The 18,944-nt window shown below is 42.0% G+C and overlaps 1 protein-coding gene across 2 annotated transcripts in view; it reads right to left on the reverse strand.

Moving 5' to 3' along the window:
* The window catches only part of hipk2 (homeodomain interacting protein kinase 2), a 74,806-nt gene that overhangs the window by 54,567 nt on the left and 1,295 nt on the right, over positions 1 to 18,944 (reverse strand). The window lies entirely within an intron of this gene.

Genomic DNA, 18,944 nt, shown 5'->3' on the forward strand with positions numbered 1-18,944 from the left:
TAGATAATGTCTAAGTACTGGTGTGTGGGGGGGGGGGGTACGTAAAAGGCAGAAAAAAAATTGAGAGACAGTAACCTGTTAAAACATTTAGATATTCTGAAAAATGTTAATTGTTTATAGAGGGGATCCCTGCAGTGAATTTGAAATGAAGCTATTTATATACACAGAAGAAATACCCTCTATGTTTGTGAATTCCATGTCATCATAAAAGGACAATGTAATTTTAAAATGTTGTGGGAACAATATATTGAGCTCATTGAATTTTCACAACTTCCTGTACAAAGACATTGTTTTGGTGCTATAGTGGTCAGGTACTGTTAGTTTCAAATACTAGAACAAATTAAAAAATGCACACAGCCTAGACTGGGCCTCAGGAGGATGCTGAACTTGTACACAGTGCTGTTAACAGACTTTGGTTCATGTCAGGACCTACAGATCCACACATTAAAACCGAGCCATTAGAAAGCTGCATTAAGGAATGAGAGCAATTTCCTCTAAAAGCGAGACGCTGAGTCGGAGCATGCAGTGCACTCGAGCTCTACTGCTCTACTTCAGGGCAAACACGCTGCTTTTCCACAGATATCAAAATCCAAGCGTGGAGCATTTGAACCTCGAATCCTGAAAACGCCGCCAAAGCGGAACTGAGTGCACTGTAGCTCCTGGGACTCAGTGCAGCGGAACTAGCAGTGCTTCTCCAAGCAAACAGCAACCCAAAAATAGTACGCTCAAACAGCACTGTCTGTAGCACTAAAGTAATGATTACAGCACACGCAGCATTACATGAAGAGCACACGGTGACGCTCCCTGTACGGTGTCATGAAGGAGATAAAGTTATGCTCCTTTTACAGAAACTGATTTCGCGATCAAACCAATAAAGGCACATCCTGTGGACGGTCAACCATGTACGCAGATCTCGCACACAGACCTCACTCATGAAGAAACAGTGATATACACACTGAACCTGCACTATGGGATGCATGTGCACATGCACACAGACACATACGTGAATGCACACACAGCAGGATAAATTGATTTTATATTAAGTAGCCTTTTTCCCCTGTTTTCTTGTCCTAGCAAATTTGAGTTATGCTAATCTATTATTGCACATGATTTGTGTTTAATATGATTTGAATTTAATATACTACTGCTGCTCTTACGTCTACTCACTCCTGTTTTTACAGGGATCTATTAGCTTTAGTGCCAACACACAGCTATGAAAACACACAAATTATTTAAACGGTGAACTACTGAACGGTAGTTGGCATGCCACACTTTTAATATGTTTTAACAAGCCCAATGCAACTGGTTTGGTGACTGATTTAGATTTTGCTAATGCCTAAAAAGATTTCTGTATTTGTTATCATACCAAATATACGTATCTTATCTCACTTAGATACGGTGTTATCCCTATGATGCCTGTCCATGGGAATAACAGCTTTTCCTGTGTGGCTTCATTTTATGAGAACATAATGAATCTCACTTGGGTTGAGGAATTTTTTAACACAAGGACATTCCCAGGGCAGGAAATGGAGGGAGGATGCTTAGCACGGCCACACAGTCATTATTATGCATTTCTGAATTGTGCTGATAGCTACAGTTTTCAAACCCTGCCTCCTCTTCCGTCTTTCCCTTTGCCCCTTAGCACAGGCCACATGCCTCTCCTCCTCCTCCTCCTCTGCTTGCTCACCCTACATGGTGTCAGTTCAGACAGAACTCACCATTACTATAGTTCTCTTGTCTTATTCAAAGCCCCCAGGAGATTTTCTCAGTCTCTTCTCTTGGACCACTGCTCCTTGACTCAGCTCATAGCCCGCTGTTCTGCGCTAGACACAGTGCACACACTGGCGCTCTTTCAACCCAGTAAGTCTCACATCCACCAGGTCTACACTGCCATGGTGGAGCGTCGATGGAGCTAGAATTGAAGAACACTGGCGGGAGCTGTTTGAAGCAGGGCCCTATGCTAATCCCATAATCCATGAGGCCAGATGTCACTCTTTGGATTACATTTTCTTTTGCGAGGTCTTTACACTAAAAATAATTTGAAGGTGATGACTAGCTGTGGATGGTTGTGCACATGTGTGTGTGTGTGTCTTAAAGAGGTCTACCAAGAGCCAGAATATGTGTATTTGAAAGGGGCATACCAATACCTAGTGTGTGTGTGTGTGTGTGTGTGTGTGAGAGAGCGAGAGAGAGAGAGAGAGTGTGTGTGTGTGTGTGTGTGTGTGTGTGTGTGTGTGTGAGCGAGAGAGAGAGAGAGTGTGTGTGTGTGTGTGTGTGTGTGTGTGTGTGTGTGTGTGTGTGTGTGTGTGTGTGTGTGTGTGTGTGTGAGAGAGAGAGAGAGTGTGTGTGTGTGTGTGTGTGTGTGTGTGTGTGTGTGTGTGTGTGTGTATGATTTAAAGGGGTTTACCAAAAGCCAGCGCTGCTCATACAGAACAACTCAGTCGCAGGTTTTGGCATGCCTGCCAATCTGGTCCTCAAGGCATCTGACATGTTCAAATAAGTGTTAGACAAACTTCGCATCCAGATTATCAATGCTTTGTTAGACAAAACTAGCTTCCAGATGATCTATTACCAAAACAAGATGTATACATAACCACTTTTAACAAATGTATTTATTAGACTTACTTGCAAGACCAATAAAAATGCCTTCAGAACATATATGGCGAGATAATCTTATTCCTCTCCATTCCGCTCTTCATTACAAATAAAACAAAAATGTAAAAATATATATAAAGTAAAAAATATTTTCATGGTCATAGAATAACTGAAAACATGTTGCCATAAAAAGCCACTACTTCACTAAACCCTTCTCAGTAGTTCTGATCTATCCATGTTTATTTTCCCGAAGATTAGTCTTGTTTTAGATAAGAAAGTACTATTTTAACAAGCCAGATGTGCAGTCCACATTTGGGAATCTAGTTTAATACAGATTTCCACAGACACTCTGGCTACTTAACATCACAATTCTGTCAGAACTGGGTTTTTTTTAGGTTTTAATTTTAAAATTTTATTGGATTTATAAGTCTAAAAAGTAATTTAACCTGAATGTAGCTGCTTGGGTGTGAGTTTAAGGAAACTGATTCTATAGTCACCCTAACTAATGTTAAACAAAACTTGCTGCCAGATTACCAGTGTTAAACAAAAATATCTGCCCAATTACTAGTGTAAACAAAACTAGCTGCCAAATTACCATTGTAAACAAAACTAGTTGACAATAATACTAGATCAACTGTGGATGTGCAATTTCCAGCAAATGGTCTTAAAACCATTTGCCAAGTAGTTCAGTCTAAGTTATGATTTGTACAAATAGTGACTCAGAAATTCACTATATTCAACTTAAACAGAGTTGGAATATAAATAAATAAATAAATAAATGTTATTCTATCTGGAATGACTGCTAATTTAACTAGGGTTCATGCCCTCTCTCCACTTTGGGAGTTCACATTTAAGTCTGGTTGTTATTCAAATACGCCCTTTGAAAAGTGCAGATAAGTCATTTTAAGTACGGTGTGAGAGGTCAAATGGCAAGAATGTTATCTCTTAACAACATGCATCTGCAACAATGCATATAGTCCCACTTAACTTCAACCTCTCAACACTTAGTCATTCACAAATGTTTATTGTTGCTGATGTTGGGTTAATTTTCACTGCCTGCATTGTATAAAGGTTCAAAACACAAACCATGACATTTAGTTGAATTTTGAACCCCATAGTGGCTGTAGAACAATTATAGTCCATTGTTTAACATTAAGAATACTGTAATGAAAGCTTTTATCATACCTGGCAAAACATACAGCTTTAAAGGCATTGTCTTATAGAAAACCAAAAGACTCTCTGCTCTCTGAGCAGCAATGAAACCACAGTGGCCAGTTTTTCCTGCTGGGTTATTTTCTTGTCAAAGATTAGTTCATCTGCTCTTTTGGTGGGCAGGCAATCAAAAATGTGTGACAGAAGCATAGAGAAAGAGAAGGACTGGCCTTTATATGTGCATGGTCTTTACAAGGCATCAACACTGGCTCCAGTAACAACTTCAAGATAAACATAAAAGACTCAGGCCTTGGTCTCCTAAAAGCTTGACAGTCTTCATTACTTGGTAGAACAGGCATAACTTTGAACCCACGCACCACATAATGGTTATGTACCTTTGTTAAAACAAACTAAGCCCCATACAATCTTTTTTGCTATTCACAACCTAAATGAATCACAAAAACAGCCTCAGAACAAAAACTGTGATTGTGTAACCAATTCAGAAGAGCATCATACAACAACCAAACTCAATTGCAAAGTCATATTAAGCAATCATATGAATTTTGACCATGTGACCCCAGACATGCAGCACAGAGGAAGACAGATAATAAAGTCGTGTGTCCTCTCTCTCTTTCTCTGGATAATTCAAGAAAGACACATTTAGAAAAACCAACCAGTGCAGTGCACTGGTTAATGGATTGACCTCAGTTTGTCTAGACAAAGAATTCTCCCCTGTGGCGTAGGATGGCCACTGTAGTGCAGCAGCCAAAACGAAGAGGAACAGAGCTCTGCTTTCCTCTGCACTCCTCTCTCCACAAACTCCCCCACTCAGCTGTCTCCTCTGGGTACCAACCCCCTGTTCAGCTCAGCCGCATCGATTCATAGTTACAAATCTTATACTCACACAGACAAGACGTTCCCAGGACAGAACCATTGTTTGATGGCTCTGTACAGAAACACTGTGAAAGGTCAAACTTGATGAAAGGCAAAAACCAATCTGCTCCCAAATGCTCCAGCATAGAGCTTTGCTCTGTTGGACTTTTATGAATGTACTTTTAAATCAAGCTCTTCCTCTCCTATTCCACCTTTGTCCAAACTTACCTACCATATCCACACCCTACTCCTACTCTACCTCTACCCCACCCTACTCCTACTCTACCTCTACCCCACCTTATTGCTACTGTACCCCTACCCCACCCTACTCCTACTCTACCCCACCCCACCCTACTCCTACTCTACCCCGCCCCACCCTACTCTTACTCTACCCCTACCCCACCTTATTCCTACTGTACCCCTACCCCACCCTACTCTTACTCTACCTCTACCACACCTTACTCCTACTCTACCTCTACCCCACCCTACTCCTACTCTACCTCTACCCCACCCTACTCCTACTCTACCTCTACCCCACCCTACACCTACTCTACCTCTACCCCACCCTACTCTTACCCTACCCCTACCCCACCCTACTCCTACTCTACGGCACCCCACCCTACACCTACTCTACCTCTACCCCACCCTACTCCTACTCTACCCCACCCCACCCTACTCCTACTCTACCCCGCCCCACCCTACTCTTACTCTACCTCTACCCCACCTTATTCCTACTGTACCCCTAGCCCACCCTACTCCTACTCTACCCCACCCCACCCTACTCCTACTCTACCCCACCCCACCCTACTCTTATTCTACCCCTACCCCACCTTATTCCTACTGTACCCCTACCCCACCCTACTCTTACTCTACCTCTACCCCACCTTACTCCTACTCTACCTTTACCCCACCCTACTCCTACTCTACCTCTACCCCACCCTACTCTTACTCTACCCCTACCCCACCCTACTCTTATTCTACTTCTACCCCACCCTACACTTACTCTACCCCTACCCCACCCTACTCTTACTCTACCCCTACCCCACCCTACTCTTATTCTACTTCTACCCCACCCTACTCTTACTCTACCCCACCCCACCATAGTCTTACTCTACCTCTACCCCACCCTACTCGTACTCTACTCCTACCCCACCCTACCCTTACACTACCTCTACCCCACCCTACACTTACTCTACCCCTACCCCACCCTACTCTTACTCTACCCCTACCCCACCCTACTCTTATTCTACTTCTACCCCACCCTACTCTTACTCTACCCCACCCCACCATAGTCTTACTCTACCTCTACCCCACCCTACTCGTACTCTACTCCTACCCCACCCTACCCTTACACTACCTCTACCCCACCCTACACTTACTCTACCCCTACCCCACCCTACTCTTACTCTACCCCTACCCCACCCTACTCTTATTCTACTTCTACCCCACCCTACTCTTACTCTACCCCACCCCACCATAGTCTTACTCTACCTCTACCCCACCCTACTCGTACTCTACTCCTACCCCACCCTACCCTTACACTACCTCTACCCCACCCTACACTTACTCTACCCCTACCCCACCCTACTCTTACTCTACCCCTACCCCACTCTACTCTTATTCTACTTCTACCCCACCCTACTCTTACTCTACCCCACCCCACCATAGTCTTACTCTACCTCTACCCCACCCTACTCGTACTCTACTCCTACCCCACCCTACCCTTACACTACCTCTACCCCACCCTACTCTTATTCTACCTCTACCCCACCCTTCTCTCACTCTACCTCTACCCCACCCTTCTCTTACTCTACCTCTACCCAACCCTATTCTTCCTCTATGTCTACACACCATCCTCTTACTATACTCCTACCCACACCCTACTCTTACTCTATGTTTACACACTCCACCCCTCTATAAACCTTGCACCTACTCTAACTGTAACGTTAACGAAAACTCTATTCGTACCATACTGTTAACAGTGTACCTTAACCCCACCCTAGATCTTGACCCCACCCTAACCTGATCCCCATTCTAACTCTACCTTGCTTCTGTTTTCTATTCTACCGATGATGCTGTCCCACCTCTTTCTTTAGTGATATCTTGTAAGACCTCTTACCAAACTGCCTATTTATGCTTCCTTGCACTCATCTCCTCTTCACCTTCATGTTCTTTTGTCCCTCTTCCTTTCCTCTCTCCAATATCAAAAACCTCTCCTCTGTCTTCTATCTTGGTCTCCTCTAATCCCCCCTCCACCCCTCCTCGTCTGTCATCGGTCAGCGGAAACACTATAATTCCTAGGAGAGCGGAGGCAGCGAGTCTCTGGCCATTGTCTCAACCTATAGCAGTGTGCATGTCTCACACACAGAGCCCAGGAGTGCCCGCAGAAGCAGCCATCTTACTCTTTTAGACTGTAAGTGGGATTATTTGAGAGGGAATGGGATTATTTGAGAAGGAATGGGATTATTTGAGAAGGAATGGGATTATTTGAGAAAGAATGGGATTATTTGAGAAGGAATGGGATTATTTGAGAAAGAATGGGATTATTTGAGAAGGAAGGGGACCATTTGAGAAGGAAGGGAGTCATGGGTTGCTCAGCTGGCATTTGCAGGTCTTTCCTGCCCTTTCTGAGTCCTGGCTCTGTCCCTTACACACTGCAGCCAGGTACTGACTGTCAGTCAGTCATATTCAAGGCCACATCCCATCACATTTTTTAGATTAGTGCAACAAAGAGGGAACAAGACTCTATTTCAACACACTCAAAAGTACATTAGTGTACTTTTATGTTTGTTAAGATTTCCTGGTATTGACACATGGCTGCTATGTGATCTTGCTCTAGCTGAATGAGAAGGAGGCTCAGTCCTAACAGCTGTGGTGAGAGAATCCAAAGCCAATGATCTGCACTCCAGTGGCCCTGTGAAAGCCAAACAAACAGCACAGTGTCATCCAGGACTGGGCCCTCAGCCCTGCCCCTTCCTGACTGCTTTAGCAGGCCAGGGGGTGCATGTGCATGTTCATCGGTGTGTGTGTGTGTGTGTGTGTGTGTGTGTGTGTGTGTGTGTGTGTGTGTGTGTGTGTGTGTGTGTGAAAGCTTGTGACAAAAACAGAAGATATGAGAGAAAAATCACATCACTGAGGGGAGTTATAAGGCTTGGCAAGTTTAGGCCAGATTTCTTATTAATGAAATTACAAGCACAGCACCTTAACCACTAGTGTGCAGCCTGTGCACCAGGCATTACATGAACTTTACGAGCCCAGCAGGACTAATATAATCATTTGCCATGATGCACAGGAATTTCAACAAGAAGCATCTTAAATAACTATAATGTCAGTAGATGTGTGCACTGCACTATGCAGTGCAACACAGTACAGAGAGACATGTTTCACTAGTCTGATGTTATCAGCCTACAACATTGTGAGAAGTACTACCAAGTACTACCATGACACTATATGCTATTGCTAAATTTCATCTAGTGTGGGTACATTTTGTAAGACATTGTGATTGTAATTATATATCAGTGATATTATCTACTACTTATATGTTAATACTAGAGTGCATTGATCCAAATGATGATTCTTTGTAAGCTGTATATATGCCTAGACCTTTAAAAGACCATCTGATAATGTGGGGGCGGGGCCTGGGGTGGGCAGCATGTGTTTTTGAAAGAGTGTTTTGCAGGTTTTTCTGTGCATGGTGGCACTTCAAAGAGCAGAATCTGAACTGCTTGCCAAATTCTAACCACAGAGTCACTACAACAGGACCAAGCCAGGAAGAGATGAAACAGCACCTGAACACACACACACACACACACACACACACACACACACACACACACACAACTTTGAAATGAACAGCCAGAACAGATGCAACATATACTGGCACTAAGGGCATGGTATGGTCAAAGGTACTGACCCAAAAAGTCCACTAATGTTAACATTATGCAAAAAGAAGACTGACATCTTTGAAAGTATAAGCAAAAATCCTATGAATAAAAGAGACATGGTTTGAACAACAAACCATTCTTCTGCCATAAGTGTATTAAAAACTTCAGAATTCTTAACATTTGCCAATTATGTTTCCTGTGAAGCATAATGATTAAACAGTGGAGAATCCCACACAGGATTCAACAGAGGCTCTTCTAGAAAATACCACACAGGCTTACACAGAGCCTGTTCAGGAGAATAGCACAAAGGTTTACACAGAGGCTATTCTGGAGAATACCACAAAGATAAACAGACATTGGGAATCAACTCCAATCCTCCTAACCAATGGAACTTCTTCACCACACACAAAGCATAACGAGGCAAATTTCCTATCGCATTACCTTCTGGAGATCCATTGTGCTTGTATGTGTGTATGTCCATGTGTGAGAGTATGTGAGTTTGTGTAAAACTAGCTCTCAGGGGTTCATGGCAAACACAGCCTCGGTGCACGCTCCTCAGAGTGTGACGCTTCGTAGCTGAACTCCTGTAGCACACATGCAAACACAGCAGCAGCCTGAGAGAGGCCCAGACCAGGGCGAGAAGTAGGGCAACAACATATTAATACCTCTGAGAAGCAAAAGGTAGCCTGATTCACAAACAAGACAAGAACAAAAAAAAAAAACCCACACAGGACATAAAAAAACCCATACACAAACATACAAACATCCATACACACCTACCACGCAAACATACACACATACACACTCACCAAGCACACACAAACCAAACAGCAGCTTCAGAATAATGAAATCAGTTTGTCTGCAGGGATTAACTGTCTTGGTGAAAAGCTGATGAATGAGTTTGTGCATGAATTGTACATTTTTATTAAACTTATATAAGATCAGATAACAAAAGTCACGGTGCTTTAAATAATGTGCATGCCATTTTTTCTATTTGGCCATTAATATGAAAAAATTACTAATCGTAAAGTTGGGCAGAAAACAACACTGTATCTTGGAAACTTGTTACTAGGCTGCTTTTCCATGTTTTATAAAATGCTGCCGATTCTAGTGAAGCCTCCCCTGGCTTTAGTGGTCCACTACTCAAACTCGGACGAAAGCCTACCAGCTCCACTGTCTCTATAGTTTCTCCATAACACTCCAAGGCTCTCTGCGTGACGTATGCATGTTTGTGGTGGGCTAGGCCTACGATCCAGTTTGTGAGATTTTAAAGTGAGTTGGACATATCAGAATCAAGACGCCTCAATTCTTCATGGCATCAATAACACATCTATAATCCACTGCTCCTGGGTGTAAACTGTTATGGTGTCTAGTGATAGAGAATGAAACCCTTTTGCAGCTGATGTCTGACCATCTTCATTTTGCCAGTACAGACATTAGAACGGACTGCGTAGTGGCAGAAGGTCAGTAACATTCATTTCTGACATCCTCTATCCTTTACCACTGTAGTCTCTGTAAAGTACTATTTCTTTACCAATACAGTATACTTTTACTGTCTGAACTGTTTCTTTGTTGCCCGTAGCCTATTCTTCATACATAAGAGGTATAAAATGAGAAAACACCTGGAAGCTGTCACCATCTAGTCGTCACCAAGTAGTCTAATCTCTAAAAACCAGCAAAAAATATTAAATTTGGAACCCATATTCTTAGAAAATTTGTGCTGTGTATCTCAACCAATGCTCCATGAGATTCTGTGATTTTCTATGATATTCTGTGATATTCATTATGATTCTGTGAACTCCCAGAATCATGAATGCCCCTTGCCCATGCCTTTGTACAGACACAGACACAGATCTTTTCATCCAGTTGTTATACATCTACATTTTACACATACATACACACACACAAACATATGTGTGAGTGCACACAGGGCCCAGCTGGTACATTTGTCACCCAGCTTCAAGCTGGTCTGAAGTGCTAAGGAACCAATCAGATGTGATCTGTCATTCAGGAAGCCAATTACAGACCACAGAGAACAGAGAGAACAGAGAACATGTTTATTTTTGCATGTTGACTGAAATGAACATCATAAGATAATGACAAAACACAAGCATGGATCTGACACACACACACACACACACACACACACACACACACACACACACACACACACACACTCACCATCCATGTGCATGATGGTGATAAAACTGCCCAGTCCACCCACTCTCAGCGTCAAAGTACTCAAAGTCTTGTCCTGTTTTTTTAGTTCTATATCTATGTATTTGTGTATGATGAGTATGAGCAAAGTAACCCACCCCAGTCCGCTCTCAATGTGCTATAAGTATTGAATGACGCTCCCAGGCCAATAGACTTTATGGCCTCTCCATAAAAGGACATCCTCTTCCTCACCACCTTCTTCTTCACTGTTACCCTTATGATACCTTCCAACTGTGTGTGTGGCTGTGTGTTTGTGTGTATGGGTGTGAGACAGAGACAAAAAGAGACATGCTATTTGCTTTTTTTCTATTTTTGTATTATTAATTTAAAAATAAAATGGTATGCACACTCTAAATGTCAACTGGATTAGGGTTAGGATTAAGGTTAAGGTTAGTTTTAAGATTAGGGTTGGATGATAGTGGACCAAATATGTTTCTCTGTTAAATCCTCCTTTTCTCAGCTTCCATGTGCTGAGAAGGATGCTCTGGGCCACAGCAACTAGTCTGTCACACACTCTTAACATGTGACTCTCGCTTCTCCCCCTCCAGAGCCAGAGAGAAGATCTATTATTTATGGGATCTGCCTTGTGTTTAAGCTTCTGCTCTTGAAGCTGTGAGTGTCTGAGCCTGTTGAGGGTTGAGGCTTCCGCTGCCATAGCACTCATGCATTAAAGCGGCATCATATCACACTGCATCCCACAAACGTCTGAACAGAGGAAACCCAGTGTCCTGGTCAAACATGCTGATTTTGGGGAGGTTTGCCTACAGGGTGTGGAACTGCCATGCAGAATGAGCCAGCTGCTCTGTGTCTTCTTTGTGTGTCTTATCAGTGCAGTGGAAGAAGTTGGCAAACTAGGATCCTTCACTGCAGCTCACACACTCTCTCTGTGCCATGCTCTCTCTGTGCCACGTTCTCTGTGCCCTGCTCTCTCTGTGCCACGTTCTCTGTGCCATGCTCTCTCTGTGCCACGTTCTCTGTGCCCTGCTCTCTCTGTGCCACGTTCTCTGTGCCATGCTCTCTCTGTGCCACGTTCTCTGTGCCATGCTCTCTCTGTGCCATGTTCTCTGTGCCACTCTCTCTCTGTGAATTGCTCTCTCTGCCACACTTCTTCTGTGCCATGCTCTTTCTCTGTGTCACTCTCTCTCTCTCTCTCTCTCTCTCTAGATCTCTCTGCCAAGCTCTCTCTGTGCCATGCTCTCTCTCTGCCACACTCTTTCTCTGCGTCCTGAAGTTTGCAAGGTAAAAAAAAAAACAATCCCTGGGACCGTAAAGGTCATGCTTTGGTAACAAAAGGTCAGCTCATGCCCTTTCCGGCAGGCACTGGGAGGGAGCAGGAGGCTTGCTGGCTGGGCTTGTGGACCCCACGGCTGCCATGGCACATCAAGGCAGATGCAGAAGGAAAACCTCTGTGTCATTGATCTTCATAGAGAGGGGATGGTTCACACTCTCACATTCAATACACACACAGCCTCACATACAATCAAATACGCATAAACATGCAGCTTACTTATGGTCACATACTTACAATCCATATCAACCGTTTTAATTATTACACTCTGAGACACTCTATCTCTCTCTCTCTCTCTCTCTCTCTCTCTCTCTCTCTCTGTCTCGCTCTCTCTCGCTCTCCTGCTGAATGACTGTTCAGCTCACTGTGCGGTCAGGGAGACAGAGCCAGAGGCTGTGGAATCAAGAGGCAAAGTCTCGCCCTACTTCTATCACGCAATCCTAGTTGTGAGGATGAGCTGCCAATGGATTCAAAATCCTTTCTTGGACTTATGTCATGTATGTTTTTGTATGTATGAATATTGACTGTATGTCAAAACAACTTTTAGGTATTTGAAGATATCATGCAATGTGATGATGCTTCTTTACTGGAAATCTATGTGTTGTGTGTGTGTGTGTGTGTTTGGGGGTGGGGTGTGGTGTTCACATGTGTGTGCAACTGTCCATGCATCTGTGCGTATGTGTGTGTGTTGAACAGTGCTTACTGAGGGGTTGTGGGAATGCTCTTCATGCATGTCCAGCTCTTTTGACTGCACCTGTCAGCTGGCCCTCCTGTTTCTTCTTTCTCTCTCTCTCTCTCTCTCTCTCTCTCTCTCTCTCTCTCTCTCTCTCTCTCTCTCTCTCCTTTTCTCTAACTCCCCCCATCTCTCTCTCTCCCTCTCCCTCCCCACCGCCCCCACTTAGCCTCCCGGCATACAACAGAAATGGAGCAGGCAGCTCTGTTCCACTCTGCTCTGTCCGTCTGGGGTTTTGAAGTCCTTTGGTTATCAGCCAAGCGTGTCACGCTACCTGCAACCATCTGTGAAGGGCCCACAGTCAACCTGGGTCACTGAGAGGAGAGGTGAGACCTCCCCATCGCTGCACATAGCTCCACAAACTCACTTCTTGTGTATAGAAAGGGCCTTACTTTTAGCACTGTCCAGCACATAATTTTAAACATGTCCAACATGATATATAACTGATTAATTCAATATAGATGTTCCACTTTAAGGATTAAAGAACAAAATGTATTTTTCAAATATGTATTTCTAAATATGCATGTATACGTGTGTGCAAACCCATGCATATGGACGCAGAAAAAAAAGCCAAGATTCCCATTACAGGGCAATGGGAAGATAAAGAATTATTGTAATTTTTTAAATTATGGTGACTAAAATTGAACATGGTTTGATTTATATTATTATTTCGTTGTAATTTGTGATTTGGTTGTAAAATAATTTGGTAAATTAGCAAATGTCACTAATTAGTACAAAATTAGGCTGACAGAACTCATATTAGTCATGACAAACATTTTCATAAAGAATAAGTAATTTTTTGACACTACATAAACATTAATTACAACATAAACAATGGTTGAGCATTAATTAGTTGTATTTTAACAAATTAGTACTTGTATTAATGGCATTAATGTCTGCTTGTGGACAAAAAGACTATGATGAATGCATTGAGATGGTTGAGAAGATAAACATGAAGCATTACTGAAATATAGAAAGTTACATGACAATAAAGTTACATGATGAAAATTAAGAAAATTACCTTGAGTTTGGAAATTTCTGATGATTTTAATTACAATGTTAGCATAATTTATGATTTTTGTGTGATGAAATGTATAGCTTGTCAATGTTATCTAGTGCTGTTGAAGTTAAATAGTGCTGTACTTTATGTTAAGGAAACCCTAAAGTAATTTTTACCATCAGGAAGTTGCAAACAATAATTATATATATTAACATCTAGAGTGCTTTTAAAATACACAGAAAGTGACCATTTAGTATTTTAAAATTCTTTCTCTAAAGTGCAGCTCACATGAGATGAAAAATCAAATTGTTTTGTAGACCTCAAATGAAGCAGTTTATGCTCCATAGAGTGGGTCCCACACATGGAGGTGGCCATGTTTAAAACAGATTTAGTACAGAATCTCTGAAACATCCAAATCATTGGTGCCAGTATAATGGTGCCAGTTTCACAATGTGAAGAAGAATTCATGAAAAGTAATGAAAAATGACTTATTGCTCCTTTAATGTTAAGTATTAGCAATAAATCTTAATATGTGCATTATATGAACCACGTTAAGCACTTGACCATACCTGAAATATAATATCTAAAACTTCACTAAAATATATTAAAACCACTGCACTGGTTTGTTAGTTCTGCTGAATTTGAGAACAGAAGAAACAGACATAGGTAGAGGTTGAGACTATTGTCTATCCCAAAGATCAAGATTGCTCACCTTTACACTCTCATCTAGATGAGCATTTTCAGTGCAGTATGAACCGTTCTCCATTTTAGCAAGCAGAGATTCTGCATTTTAAAGGGCAGTCTTTTCCTTACCCTGGAGCTACAGATGAACTTTCAGTTTTAAGTATATCTTTCAGTACAGTATAGGGGAAACTGGAGAACATCCATGAGACTAATTTGACATGTGACATCCTGATATTAAATTAAGCCTCAATAAAGTGATACGGCTGTTCTGCTGGGCCTGGCTGGGCCAGATGGCCTAAACCAGAATGACACTGTGTGAAACAATAGGATTTAGGTCACAGACAATGTACTCAGTAACAAAATGGCATGGTATGGACAAAGGGGAAGGCTCTACTAAATGAGGAAAACAAGCGGCGTGAGGTAGCCCAGCCATTCCTATGTATTTCATGCACACACATGCGCGCAAGCGCTCAACTTATCCCCAGGTTCCAAATCTGTGCATCAAGCTGTCTGTAAATAAATTGGCAAAATCTTGGCTGACCGGCTGACACTGATGATTGAGGAACAGGCGTAGTGGAGCTCTCAGGTAACTTCAATTCAAATATATTAACAACAGGAGCTACAAGACTGGAAAAAGGGAACATTCCTGTCATAGGGGTTAGGATTACGGATATTCCTTTGATCATAGAGTTAGAGTCGGGGTTATTCCTCTGTCATGGTTAGAGATTAGGGTTATTCCTGTGCTAGGGTTTGGGATATTCCTCTGCTCATAAGGTTAGGGTTAGGATTATCCCTCTGCTTATTAGCAAATGAAACTTGTATTTCACTTCCTTTAACAGGAGTTATTCTGTATGAATCAGGAATTGTGAGTTGCACTATGCTGTTTACATTCCATCATTCAGTGGCCACTGATATGAGTCCCCATGGCAGTAACTATAGGTGTGAAGGCAGAATGAATGGTGCCCTTCATGAAGGAGTAATTGCCATGTGATTATAGCCCAACAAATCCGGCTACAGCAAGGCCCCTTTCATTTCCCCTGGCTGGCGGAACAATGCGGTGAAGAGAGACCCCAGGGTGAACTCATCCTCCCATATCTGATCAAAGGGAACATGCCGGCGTAGACCCCCACCCTAAAAAAGCACAACCACCAGGCGAGGAAAAATAAGCTTAAAAAAAGGCCATTTGTGGTCATCTGTGCTTTGATGCGAACTTTCGTTGTTTGTCTTTGCTGCATTCCTTTGGCACTGTTCAGTTCCACACTGGTGCACTTCACTGGTGTGCATACATACCACCAAAGTGTCCATATACTGCACGCACAGTCCCAGCAGTGGCACACAACAGAATACATGGCATATTTGCAGTGGGAGAGCAGTATACAGATGTGTGCATTATGGATAAGCAATAGGCCCTCTACTCAAAAACAAATAAAAACAGAACACAAGGTTGGCCGGATGCTTTGTTTTTTCTGCATGTCTGCAAAGCTCTGCTGAACACTGCTGCAGGGGTGACTTTCTGCTTGCTGAATCCATGAGGTAGGATACTTTGGGTCGAATTCAAGCAAAGGTGCAGCTACACATCCATTGTTTGCAAATGGTTTACTTTTTTTTCTCTAATGTAGCCTTTATACCAGCTCAATGCCTTTATACCACCTCTAAGCCTTTATACCAGCTCAACGCTGATAAGAAATACAAGTCAGTAATATGATGGTTTGCTGGAGTGTACCGTACAGTGGTTAATGAGAAATGGATTACACTACAATCTATACTATGCCATTTGTAATTATTTAAATACGCTGGGCCTTACACTAAGGCACATCCTGTTATGAAAGGCAGTAATCAGATGTGCAGGCGTGGTCTCTCCGCTGGCTTCTTGGTGTCTGTCAGTAGGACACAACCCCCATTTGCTCCCCAGAGCACCAGAGCACACCTGTGAGCCATTTCTCTTTAAACATCTGAAGGCTCAGATATCCTTCAGTCTTCAAAGGAGCACAAGTGAGATGTGGACAGCCTAATAACACTCACTATGCCTTCAGTTTCCATCTACTACAGCATAAATGCCTTTAAGGAGTTCTGAAACAATGACTCACCAGTGTCCATTTAGCTCCATAGCGTAAAAGCGAGACACAGACGTTCATGCTATCTTAGAACTGTAAGTAGATATGAGGAGCAGCAGAAGTTAATATAGTGGTGAGAGCTAGTAAGAAGCATTTCCTCATAACCAGGATGACTACAACAGAAATGAATAATATTAACTTCGAAACTTGGGGATTTTCCTGCAGTGTCCACAGAAGTAAAGCAGGGAAGAACTGGGAAATTTAGCTCACAATCCACAACAGCTGAGGGAAGTGTTTGCAAAGTTTACCACAAAAATAAATAGATAATGGAAACATAATCGAATTATTGAATTATGAAGGACAAAAAAGAGAAATCCCCTGAAATAGTCTCTGCTCTAACAATCAGCTACGTGATCAAAACAATCCACACACAGCTGAACGGGTTACTGCGCTTTGCAAATCACCCTTTGGGAAGACAGCAAACATGTAATGGTGATGGGAGCGAGGATAGCGAGCGGAGTCTGTCTCTTGGCCCGCTGCTACCCATTTCTGCAGGAACTAGAGCTATTCTGTGCAGGTCAAGATGTGAATATTACCCTTTTCTACAACTTACGACAAGTCATCGCACTCCTCCCACCAGGCGTTCATCAATATGTCAGTGTGGGTTCTGAGACTCCAGGCTTCCATGCCACTCAGGACCCAGATAACTCTTCCAGAGCCAGAACGCTGTGTCTGCAGCACAAACCTCCCCCCACATAACCCTTCATACCAAAGAGAAGCAACAACAAAGCTCCCAAAGTACAGACTAGCATGACAAACATCTCCAGTGTTGTCCTGTACCTAAGACCATAGAAACTAAGCAGCAACCATCTTAAAGAGCAAAATATCTGCAGCTGCCGGTAACGCAGGCGTAACCCAAGATAAACAATCAGACAAGCAACTAAGAACTTCAATATGCATGACAAATGTTTACATACAAATATCACAAAAGCCCTAGAAATTCTACACCTCTAATTGAAGTCATAATATCCTACCATTGTATAGTTGTTAGGTGCAAAAAAGGAATTCATGGAGCTACATGTATGGTGTTTAGCTTTAATGCCTATTTATTGAGTTTCATAAGCCAGTTACCTACATTAAATAAGATTAATTTGTGCTTCATGAACATGCCAACGAAAACGACCTATCAGCCCATCTCTAATTTCAAAATTATGCTTTGTTTCATACACTATCAAATATGAAAGATATAAATATGTCCATAGTGTAAGTTTAGCTTCAAAGATCAGCTGCAGTGGAAATTCCTACATGTGCTTTATTTACAAGCACACTTTCTTAGGGAAGTTATATTTGAGTTATATTAAGACTCTCTCATTTGTGTTGTAGACATTAAAAGGAATGACCTCTCCCTGGCCCACACAATTACATGCAACACTTTAGATCAACAGCAAAATTCTGAAACGAACCTTTTAAAGTATCTGTTTAGTAGGAAATACATAAGGCAACACTTCAAACAATGAGCACACTATCTCTAATAGGTTTTATTAGTGCTTTTTACTAATAATGTTTCTATTAACAGTTGCTATATAATAAAATTCTAGCAATAATGTAACTTGCTTTATTACTATAAGGATTACCTGCACACAATGCTTCACCAGGTGACCCAGCTGGGCTGTGCGTTGACACAACTAAGATCTACCCTTCTGTCTATATAATGTAATTTAAACTGTTTACCAATAGGTAATAAGTATAATTTTATTTTTAATTTCATATTGCTTTAGTTAACTTTACCACCAATAGGCCCTACTCTTGATTTGTTAAGTGAAATTAGTTCCATTTTGTTTGTTTGTTTTATTTATTTATGTCTGGTTGCTTGTGTCTTTACATTTAAAAGCATGCTCTCTCATCTGTTCAGGGATGACAGGGAGTGCCACAGAGTGACTGCATCTCAGACCTTTTGTCTTCTAATTCAAAGCAGTGAGTTTTAATCACTCTATCCTTCTATTGCATCAGACCTAACTTCCAACAGACTGGCGGCCAACTACGCAAATGTGTTTTAATTATGTAAACGGAAAAAAAAGGGCATATGATATATTTAAGTGGTGGGATTTCTCACAACATAAAAGTTTTAATGCATACGTTCTGCGATAAGTATGTTTTGTACAGATAAGAGAAAGCGAAAATGAATGGACGAAATCTAGCAGCGCTCTCATGTGTTTCACTTAAAGAACTGGTCCGTGCTGTCACCGGCAGGGGGAGTGCAGATAATCAATTAAGATTCAGCTTCTGAATTCACAACAAAATTTAACACTTTAGGTATAAGTTTACATGTATTCAATTATGCAGACAGAGGCGAAATATATCACACCCATCACATTTCTATTTAAACTGTAAACATTTGACTGAATTCCTCGGTAGCCTATGTAATCTGAGTATTTCACTGCGTGAACGGCACGACAAAACCATC

The sequence above is a fragment of the Electrophorus electricus genome, chromosome 4 (genome assembly GCF_013358815.1).
Source record: "Electrophorus electricus isolate fEleEle1 chromosome 4, fEleEle1.pri, whole genome shotgun sequence".
Lineage (NCBI taxonomy): Eukaryota > Metazoa > Chordata > Actinopteri > Gymnotiformes > Gymnotidae > Electrophorus > Electrophorus electricus.